An 11568-nucleotide genomic window follows, 5' to 3' on the forward strand; every position below is an offset into this window, starting at 1 on the left:
TATATATATATATATATAGTAATTGGGATATGATTGGACGAGCTTACTTAACTTAGTGATTGATATTGGGATGGGAAGAGACTTTTAGCCAGCATAACAAAAAATGTTTTTGAACCAAATCACCTATACAGCAAAATCCCCAGAGTTAAATCAACTCTGCTCAGAGTACATAATGTCCCAATCTACAGAGTGTTAAAGTAACACTGAAGCAGAGTTAAAGTTAATGGGATAATTAAGCGATTAATTAAGTAATGATTGAGCATTAGTAAAGAAAACCCGCTGTTAACAATGTTGAAGATGAACAACTACTGCTCAGGCTTTTAGACATGAAAACGTATCACATAATCCTCAACAGTGGTAACTCTGCTTCAGTGTTACTTTAACACTCTGTAGATTGGGACAATATGTACTCTGAGCAGAGTTGATTTAACTCTGGGGATTTTGCGGTGTAGGGTGCCACAAGTTTGTTAAAATTTCCAAAGGGTGCCGCGACTAAAAAAAGGTTGATACTCTGGTGTGGAGTTCGGTGTCCAAAGCCCCCCAGTAAGGGCATTGATTCCACTGGGCTATTCGGATGGCACATTTAGCAGAAAATAATTTGTGGTAGGTGTAAAAGTGAGAGCCGCCGTATGATAACGCGAGTTCGGCGATTATTGAGAGATAATCGACGAGCTCGCGTCTCCTGTGAGGAAAAACAGTGCAGATGACTTCGATGTAACGGGTGAAAGCGATCGTGAATTCAGCAAATGTTAAAATACGTGATGGGTTGTGAGCTGTGTTTTTTAACGTGACAATAAATCCGCCGCAGTCGATTTGGCGATCTGCGGGTGAAATTGGTGACAGAAGGGAAAAAAGGTCTATATCCGCACCTGCCAAGATCTGTGTCCTGATGTTATTGGCTACGGGGGGTGGTTCCAAGGCGAGGGCGTTCGGAGGGGTGGGTAGTGGCGTGGCGGAAGAAAGAGAGAAGGAAGAGCGAGCGAGGGGAGGTGGAAAGGTAGCCGCCGGAACTGCTTGCGGAGGCATGCTCACGCTTGGGGCAGTTCCGGGGAAGGAATAGAAAGAGGGAAAGAGAGGGGAATTGACGGGCACCGGGGCCTGCGTCGGTAGCGGAGGCAGGCTCACGCTTGGTACAGCTCCGGGAGCGGAAGAAAAAGGAGGAAAGAGAGAGGGAAAGGCGGGCGTCGGTGCCTGCGCCATTAGCGGAGGCATGCTCGCGCTTGTGATCGTTCCGATAGCGGAAGAAAAAGGAGGAAAGAGAGAGGGAAAGGCGGGCGTCGGTGCCTGCGCCATTAGCGGAGGCATGCTCGCGCTTGTGACAGTTCCGATAGCGGAAGAAAAAGGAGGAAAGAGAGAGGGAAAGGCGGGCGTCGGTGCCTGCGCCATTAGCGGAGGCATGCTCGCGCTTGTGATCGCTCCGGGAGCAGAAGAAAAAGGAGGAAAAAGAGAAGAAATGGCGGGCGTTGGAGCCTGCGCCATTAGCGGAGGCATGCTCACGCTAGCGATGGATGGTGGGGCTGCGGGCCATGGGTAGGGGAGGGGGTACGGGGAGGTGTGTGGCGAGGGTTGTGGGTAGGTCTGCGCCGCTAGCGGAGGCGTGCTCACGCTAACGCGGCGGCTCGTGGAGACTGGAGCTGGCATTTCGTCGAGCTGGCGTTCGGTGGATGGAGGAGGAGGTCTGGGGCTGGCGGCATCCGGGGCGCGGCCCAGGCTTGCCGAAGGCTTTTTGCTGCGGCCTACTGGTCGGAAGCCCGTCTTCGAAGGAGTGGTGGTTAATTCGGGCCGAGAGTATGGAACACTACGGCCCTGGCTCGCTTTGTCCGCGGCCCTGGATGGAGGAGTGAAAGTTGGAGGCGCCCCTGTTTGGAGGGAAATATAGAGGGCGAGGAGATCTGCCTTGGCTGATCGTCGTGGGACGCTGACGCCGGAGCTGACGAGCGCCTGGCGTAGTTCTGCCACGGTCCATTTCTCCGCAGCTGGGGCGGGGGAGAGGGCTGAGGCGTAGGAGGACGCTGGAGAAGGTGGCTGACGCCTTGAAGGCGCAGGTGATGGCGTGCCTCGGTGCCTGGAGGTATGCGCGATGGCGGCGCGGGAGGGCCGGCGGCCCCGAGTTGCAGCCGCGGGCTCGCTTATGGTGTCCTGCGGAGCACTGGTGTGCTGGACGGCGACTGAAGACGCCGGAGGACCCGTGGTGTCGAATTCATTATCGTCCGGGAAAAGCTCGATGTCTGACATGGTGCTAAGGATGCTAAGGACGGGAGATAATGGAGGTAAGGCTGCTTTGATTATTTATAGAGGTTCTCTCTTGAGCTGATTGGATAGATGGTGTGATTACTGATGATGAACCAGCCGTGTTAATTATCTGTGCGCGCTCCTCCCGAAACTTGTTAATAAAACATCACGAGTTGATTTAACTCTGGGGATTTTGCTGTGTACCCTGCTTTTTCTTTCAAAAAACAAAAAATTTTACTGACCACAAACTTTTGAACAGTAATGTTAATATAACTAAAAGTAACTAAAGCCTTATTCGGATGGGACTAATTTTCTAAATTTGAGTTACAGTTCTTATCACCCGACGTCTGTGATTCCACGTATCGATTCTGACGGGACTAACATCTCCATGTTTATTACAGAGGTGGGAGGGTCTGTTTTGTACATCTTTGCACAACAAGATCAAGAAGAGGATGATCATTCTGAGCTATCTCTTGCATTAATTTGATGGTGGCTTGCTCTCTCCGACCTTGTAAATCAGGTAATGTATTGATGTGTTAGTAAACCTCTCAATAATTCATTGTGCTCTCTTCTGCATGCAAATGGATTGATTACCATTAGTATAACCACAGTTTTACTACAAATACCATGGTTAAGCTATGTTTAGAATAGCAAAACCATGGTTCATTTGTGACCTGTTTTTTTTTTTGCAGTAAAACCATGTTTAAAAGGTACATATGTAATTAAAACATTATGTAATTGAGTGCAGAAATGAAAGTGAGTAATCTTACCTGACGCTGATATTACAGTAGCTAATCTTAACAGCTTACGCGATCTGGCTTTTGATTTAGTTTTTTGTTTTGTTTTGGTTTTTTTATTTATTTGCCGGGAGACAAACACACTGAAAATGCGTCTATGGTTAGAGTGTCTATGGTAGTTCACGTTGGTCAAATCACACAAGGAAATGTGTTGTGAAAAAAATATTGTTGTCAATCACAGACATTCGCATTCGGACAAGATTAGATTTCTCAGAGGATCACTGAGTTTGCCGAAAAACAGTAAGTAATTTGTATGAAGGTAGAATGACGTCAAAAAGATTGGCATACGCAGGGTAAGAGTTGTGGAAGTGTACATAAGACTGTAAGCGTAAATTAAATTTGCATGCGCAAGAGAAGCTTTGTAAAGGTGTAAATCGTGTTTCAAGCGCAAGAAAAAAATATTTGCAGCATTTTACTGTTACTCGTAAGTGTAATTCATGTATTGTGAAACTGCAGCTTCATGCTAACGCAAAATAAATATGATCTGCATGCTTCTGACTTCCATTTTTCCGCGCTTACACTTTTGGCACGTTTTTGTCGCCAAAAGACGGTCAAAAGCACTGCAAGCCTGTGAACAGTGATTTGCAAGCGAAAACAACAGTTTAAAGAACTGCAAAACGGATTGACTGCATAGAACCAATCTGTATGTGTAAAAAACATACATGAATTACACTTACGAGTAACAGTAAAATGCTGCAAATATTTTTTTCTTGCGCTTGAAACACGATTTACACCTTTACAAAGCTTCTCTTGCGCATGCAAATTTAATTTACGCTTGCAGTCTTATGTACACTTCCACAACTCTTACCCTGCGTATGCCAATCTTTTTGACGTCATTCTACCTTCATAAATTTGTTCTGGAATTATTACAAAGGTTGTGTGAGAAAAACAGACTTGGCAGATTCGGACGGTATTAAATTCGCACAGTACGATGTTTGTACCTGGTAAGCAGTGTGTGAGTTTGTCAATGGTGGTGGCGATATTCCTCTGCTGCAGACGGCACTGTCTCAGCTCATCCATTGATGTCAGGAGCTACAGGAGAGGTAACCACCGATTTTAATGTTATTGATATGTTAAAATATTTGCTTTTAATGTTACAAGTTCTGAATCAAAGACTAAACTAAGCAAACAAGACACCCACCTCCTTGCCGTCATTTTGGAGCTTCTGATTGGTCTCAGTCACCTGACACTGAGGAAGACAAAACAACCAATTATCCGGGAGTGATCAAAACAGAAACAATACAAGTCAGGATTTTTTTTCTGATGTATTACACACAAGTTGTTCAAATCTTTTTTAGTTTTATATCTATAACATTTCTTTTTTCTTCTCTCTGGTTTTATAGGATTTTCTCAAAACCTCATTTCCTCTTTCTGCACCTTGAGTTTCTGGGCTTCTCCGCGCACTTTGAGCAGCTCAGTAATGGAGTCCACAAAACCTTGGAAGTGATGGTTGCACATCTTCTCAATTTCACGGTCATGATTGCGGATCCGCCCCTCCAGTTTATCCATGAAGAGTCCATGTTCCTGTCCATCATAAACAGACCTTCCAGGAAAACAAGGAGAACATAAAAGAACAATGTCAAAATTACTATATATAAAAAATACATTTAGTCTTCATTACATGTATGCTACACACAACATATTATACTATTACTGATTGTTTACACACATAAACGGACCACTGAAAAGATTAGCAAAAGATATATGAAGTGCCTTGTTGCTCTTTAATTTTTTTTGAAATTATCCAATATAATCAGCAACTAACAAAAAATAAAAAATAAATGAGAGGATAGAGTGAGTGAATGCAAATTAAGTAAAACATGGAATCTTTCTCTACTGTCACTGACACTTGTTGTTTACCACTAGATGGCAGTAAAAGATATGAAATAACCACTCCTCAACAAGCTCAGAACTTTAGATAAATTCATGAACTTGTAAGTGTATATATATTTTTCTTTTCAGACCAAACACAGCAACTTATTTCAAAATATATATCAAAATATTGCCCTTTTCTGGTCCATACCAACCAGTTTCCAGAACAAGTGACAACAGAACACAATTCGATTAGATCTGATTCAATTCAATATGATTCTATAGTGTTCTTCTCAATACAGACTGTGCCAAAGCAGTTTTACAGACAACAACGTTTTAATACATCCAGTGAGCAAACCAATGGTGACAATGGGCAAAAAATTAATAAATACACATACGGTAGTAAGGGAAGCAGGAAGGTGAATCAGGACTTAGCAGGGGGAGTCTTAGAAATCACACCCTCCTGATAGAGGTTATCATATGAAAATTAACCATGATTAACATACAATGTCATAGTGAGGAGGACTGTCAGGGAAGCATGTTTTCAGTAATGTTTTACTGTAATTTTCAGTAAAATACAGACTAATTCAGGACACAAACACACCAGCAGCGCATGGCTTCTCCTGAGCACAGCTTTCCTGTGGCTCAGGAAATGTCCTCCTTCCATTAGCACAGTCTTGATGTCACTGATGGCTTCCTCCACAAACACTCACACACAGTAAACACACCTCAAATCCAGGGCTGCAAGCACATCCAAACCTGAATTTAGCTTTTTTTATCTAGTGGAAGATGCTGGAAGGAAATATGAGTCCTGTACAAAGAAGAAAAAAAAAAAAAAGAACACTGGGACAGACAAATGAGCAGACATGCTCCAATTAGTCTTGCAATGCCTAAAATAGTCTATGCTGACCAAAACGACTATTAAAAGTTGGCATAAAACAGAAACTACATACTCAAATGAGAAAAAAAAATCAATTTCAATTTCAATTTCAATTTAAGAGTGCTTTATTGGCATGACAAAAATTATACATTTGTATTGCCAAAGCAATTGCAGCTGGACTGCTTACAAATAGTGCACATATGTATTAACAGAAAGAAAAAAATAATAATAGTAATAATAATATTTATCAACCAATAATAATATTTATCAACCTTTTTGGCCAGCCCTTAAAATGAGGAGATATTTATGAGGGACTACGAGGGCACATTTTTTAATTAGAAAAAAAAAAAAAGATTATTTCCTCCCACTGCTTCCTGTCTCCTCTGACACCATTCTATCAAGGGCAAAAATGCAAATAAATAAATAATGCCTATTGATCAAAAATTAAATGAATACAAATAAAAAAAAGGAAAAGAAAAAATAACCACTAAACATTTTGGAAGTAAGGGTCATCTTCAATAATCTGTGTTGCACAACTCGCTTAGCAAGAGTCAAGTAACAAGTACAGAGATGGGAACAAAAAGCTGTACAAATCACAAATAGCCCAGCTGCAGTGGTCCAGCTGTGTGAGACAGTACAGCATCTGGCTCAAGAACACTTCTCAGCCCAGTTATTTGAAAAAAATAATAAGCATCAGGCATCATTGTCCAGACTCTTCCTTAAATCAAATTTAAAAAGTCAAAACAGTTTCTTTGCATTAAGAATATCTCCCTATTGACTGTATTAATGTAATGATTTCACCTGTTTCACAGCACGTGTAAACCACAAATCAACCTTACAAGTACTATTGGGAAACAGGGTCACGTTCCAAAAAACTGAAATGTGAAACCCTCCTTGAGGAAAAACTGGAGCCTGACATTTTCCCAACACTCACTGGTAGAGAAATAATGGACATATGACACACACACAGAGAGAGAGAGAGCGAGAGAGAGCAAGAGCGAGAGCTTTTTCCACTCAAACATGTCACACACATTCTCTAACATTTAAAAAATGTCACTTTTTTTATTACCATATGAGAACATTCAACCAAGCCTGTCACCAAACTGAAAGAAAAGCCATCATGTCCAGAAATGTGTTGTACCAAATTAATGGGCCATTACTCTGCAATTACTGTGCTTTTCTGCTCTAAAATGAACACCAAGGGTGTCATAAAATGAACAACTGAAGGCCATCCGTGTCTCCATTCCTACAAAAACAGAGCTGTAAACTCAGCTAGCTTTGCCATCACAGGCATAAACTACATTTTAAATATAAATTAAAACAGAAAAACAGTTATTTAAAAGTTATTAAAAATGTTAATGATATTATCCAATATTACTGTTAGATTACATACTGGATCTATTTGAACAAATGCAGCCTAATTCATTCGGTCTAGGAATGCCAACATTGTTCTGAGCTCTGTGTGTGTGCGTGTGTGCGCGCGTGTGTGTGTGTGTGTGTACCTACTTAACTATATTTTGGGGACAAATTTGTACCCAAAAGTGAGCAAAACCTGACAAATCGATCGAAAAAAATCGCCAAAAACCTCCATTTGGGAATGTCCTCATTTGTAAAACTGGTATAAAAATAAAGCAAACAAAGTTTTTTTTAAATTGTAAGAATGCAGAAAGTTATCTGTGAGGGGTAGGTTTAGGGGTAGGGGTGGGTTTAGGTTAAAAAGTGTATAACTATCTGTATATAAAAACAATAGAAGTCTATGTAATGTCCCCATTTAGATAGCTAAGTAAACGTGTGTTTGTGTGTGTGTGTGTGTGTTGAACTGTTACACAGCATTCTTATTCACAACATTTCCTCTGCAAACTGTCGTCACCCTCGACTAACTAACTTAAGGAAAACCTATGCTTATGTGTGCTATGATGTCATATCCTGTTGGTTGACTGAAATCTAGATAGCTCAATGGCAGCTGGGAAACAGAATGGATCGGAAATAGAGCAGAGGATCTAAACTTAGAAGCCCCACAAACACAAGTCAGCACCTCACACCAACAAAAGCACTGCACTTTTCTGTCTATGATGTAATAGCACACCCGATCTGCACTTTTATCTTTTCAACCTTACTGTACCAGGTAGTTCAACAGAGGTAAGAATTTAAAAATAAACCACTGCCTACTCTTCACTGTATGAATTAAATATAAATTAAAGCTAATAAAGATTGCTGCAACTGAGATCGCAGAGTAGTGATCTTTTCACCAAAAAAAAAAACCATCACACAATAACATTGCGCTTTTACTTACAATTACTAACAGAATTAATCATTAACTAATTTTATTAATCTTATTACAAAAAAAACCTGAAATAACCGTTACAGTAGTTTTTGGTACCAAATCAGGTACTGAACCGTGGAATTTTACTGGTATTGGTACCAACCACTGAAATTTTGTTACTGTGACTACACTAACCACAATAGAAATGATAATCCAAAAAGGGCTAAAAATGCAGATAATTAAAAAAAATTGCCATATATACTATAAATAGGAACAAATGCTGAATTTGTTTTGAAATCAGGATGTCAGTCATATCAATTTGGCAGAAAATTCTGTGAGCTAAGCCCTATCAGAGGACTGTTCCCTTGTTCCCTGACTACGGCCGCAACAACTAATCAATAGAATTGATAATCAATAATAAAACTATAGGAATATAGGAAATCAATGTGTAGTTTATTACGTAAAACACCTTAAACATGGTAATGTAATTGCTTCAGAGATAAGCTTTATTTCATGAGGTTTCTGCATGCTCATACATTGCAGGCATTGAAAGCAAACACTGTCCTGAACAAAGTTTGGCCCCCAGACTCTGCTTTATTGACCCTGGATTAGATCCTTCTCTGATGGCGAGGGCTGAACTCCATCTGGAGGTTCTGAGGTAACGTTAGAAGCTCTAAAAGAGGAAATATTCGTACGCAGTGCGCTGGCTAAACACTGAAATCTGATCACTGTCTAACACAGGGAAGAGTTTGCAGTCACTGCAGCTCATGACTCTCAAATCACTGTCTCATCTCGGAGTACTCAAATAACCTTTCATTTCATTTACCTTTGGGATTTATTTTTGCATAAAGTTAACCAACAAAGCACCTAATAATACAATTCTGGCATGACCATTTCTAGTATACTAACACTGTTGTGTTGTTCAAATAGGAGGGCAATGATTGTGTTCACATCATGTGATTATTAGCTGTTAGAAGACGCCAAGGCACAAGATACTCAGCTTCTCTTCGGACTCACTAGAATAAGCACAAAACAAGTTGATGGTGCTGTTCAGCCAAGGCAAACGCTATTGCAGTGTGATCAGTGCATTGGCAAAAATGACTTGCGACAGTAAGAGCATCAGTAAGAATGTGTCCAATCAGTAATGTTCTGCATAATATGAGAATTCTGCATAAGATAATTCTTTCATAAACCTCTACTGACCCCAAAATTTTGACTGGTAGTGTATGAAACTATATTGCTAAAGACTCTTTGGTTCTAGCAACAGCACACATAAGACAGAACACAGACGCATGGAAACATACTAAAACAGAGGCATGTACCAGGAACGGCACGCCACAGAAAAATCTGAGGTCTTGTGGGAGGTGACAGAGGGGGAGTGAAAAAAAGAAGAGAAAGGTAGCAGCAGTCACCCTAGAAACTGTAAATTCCTCTGTGGGTCTAAATGCAGAAATAGTGAGGGCAGAGACGGGCCATGGTGCAAAAGCTGGAGAGTAAGAAACAAATAAAACCTTCATGCTAAAACAGACTGATAAATGTAGCAGTGCAAAGTAAAGCACTGAGCAACACAGAATGTTGCCCAACCTCTAATTCAAACATTACAGATTTTGAAAGTACTTCTTGCAGCAGTGCACAAAATGTCGATCTAAAATAAAAATAAAAAAATTTTAAAAACTGATTAGAGAGCAGTTCTATTTAAAGGTGTCATGAATTGAGAAATCAAAATTCCCTTGATCTTTTGACATATAAGAGGTCAATGTACTGTAAGAAAATTCTGTAAATTTCAGAACTCAAAACTGTTTCGTTAAGCCGGGCTCACAGGAGTTTTAGGCCGATTTATCCTTGATTTTCCCCTCCCAAGAATTGGAGAAAAAGTCTTTTCAAGGACCTCGATCGGTTCCGATGTTTGGCGCGGATTGGTAATGTGATGCATTTACAGATCGAATCTTGCACCTCCTGATCTGCTCGCACACAAATCGGGGCTGCCCCGATTAATATCAAACATGTTTGATAATTAGGATTTTAAATTGGGATGATGACAGCTATGATTACATCAGTACTTTCACAAGAGCCAATGCATGACCACAAAACAAGCTGCTGTAAGGGTCCGTTGGATAGTGGAGATGGAGAAACTGCTTGTGGAAGTTTTGCAAAAATGCGACTGTCTGTATAATGTGTCGAAAACATACCACAACCGTAAGGACAAAGAGTGTAAAAGCTGCTAGCACGCTAGCTAACATATATATAAGCATTGCTGAAACGTCAATGACGATTTGCTGCGTGAGATCACGTGAGGCGCTCCCTCGGGCATGCTAATCTTAATAAAATCTTGTAGTGTGTGATGCGCCACGATTTTCAAACCTTGTAGTGTGTGAGTGTTTAAGATTTGAGAAAAATTTGCAAAGATTCTCCTTATACGTGTGCTGCAAACAGATTTCATAATAGGTTAGTTTTTTTTAAACTAGTGTGAGCCCGGCTTTAGTCTAAAAACAGCTTATATTGAAGCCAATCTGCCAAAACGACAGGTTGTGGAATGTGTCACTTTATGATGTAATAGTGTGGCTAAACCCCACCTCCGCAGAAGAAGATCAATGCCTGCTTTTACATCACTGCCTGTTTAGCCCCGCCCACCGATTCACGCATGTAGTGTAAAAAACGAGAGAGACAAACACAGGTCTATGCAGAAACCAAACGATAAAGATGCTCAGAAGACAACAAGACGTTGTGCAGTGCCAAGTTGTGGAAAAACACAGTCTTTGCATTGCCTTCCTTCTGATCTCAACATTAGGAAAGTGTGGATGAACTTTATTTTTACTGAAGTTCCAGACCCCGTCAGTAAGAACTTGGTCCTTTGTTTACTTCATTTTACCACGGATTCGTTTACAAACAAAGCACAATTCGATGCAAGATTTTCAGAAAGATTGAAACTAAAAGATGATGCTGTGCTGACTATATTGAATCCGACAGTAATGTCGCACCACACAAGTGTGTTTTTATTATGCGGTCACTATTGCTTTTTGTCTGTTATTACAAATAATTTGATATGTATTGAGTATTTATACATTTTTAACCTAATCACAGCAGCGTCCATCTGTGAAGGATGTAGGCTGTCAAACATACACAGCTGTTAGCCAATCATAGCAGTGGGAGTTTACTTCCGAGTCTACAATCCACCACACCTATTCAAACAGAGCGTTTTGATGAGGGGAGTCAAATCAGGAGAGAAAGTAGCCTACAACTTCTAAATTATGAAGTTTTCGATGTCATCTTGATAACATTATAAGTGGACCAGTACAAAATAATAAAAAAGGCAGTTCATTACCCTTTAAAGTAGTTCTGTTATAGCATATGGTAATGCATTTCTAATGAGCTGAAATGCTATCGAAAATATTCTAGAAGCGCATTAAAGTGAAGCAAAGTACAAATAAATTACACTAAAGATCATTTTAAGTTGTTCCATTTTACCACAACTAAATACATTAAAGGGGTCATATGATGTTGCTAAAAAGAACATTATTTTGTGTATTTGGTGTAATGAAATGTGTTTATGCGGTTTAAGGTTAAAAAAACACATTATTTTCCAC

This window comes from Sinocyclocheilus rhinocerous, unplaced genomic scaffold (assembly GCF_001515625.1).
Source record: "Sinocyclocheilus rhinocerous isolate Xijiao unplaced genomic scaffold, SAMN03320098_v1.1 scaffold1131, whole genome shotgun sequence".
NCBI classification, from domain to species: domain Eukaryota; kingdom Metazoa; phylum Chordata; class Actinopteri; order Cypriniformes; family Cyprinidae; genus Sinocyclocheilus; species Sinocyclocheilus rhinocerous.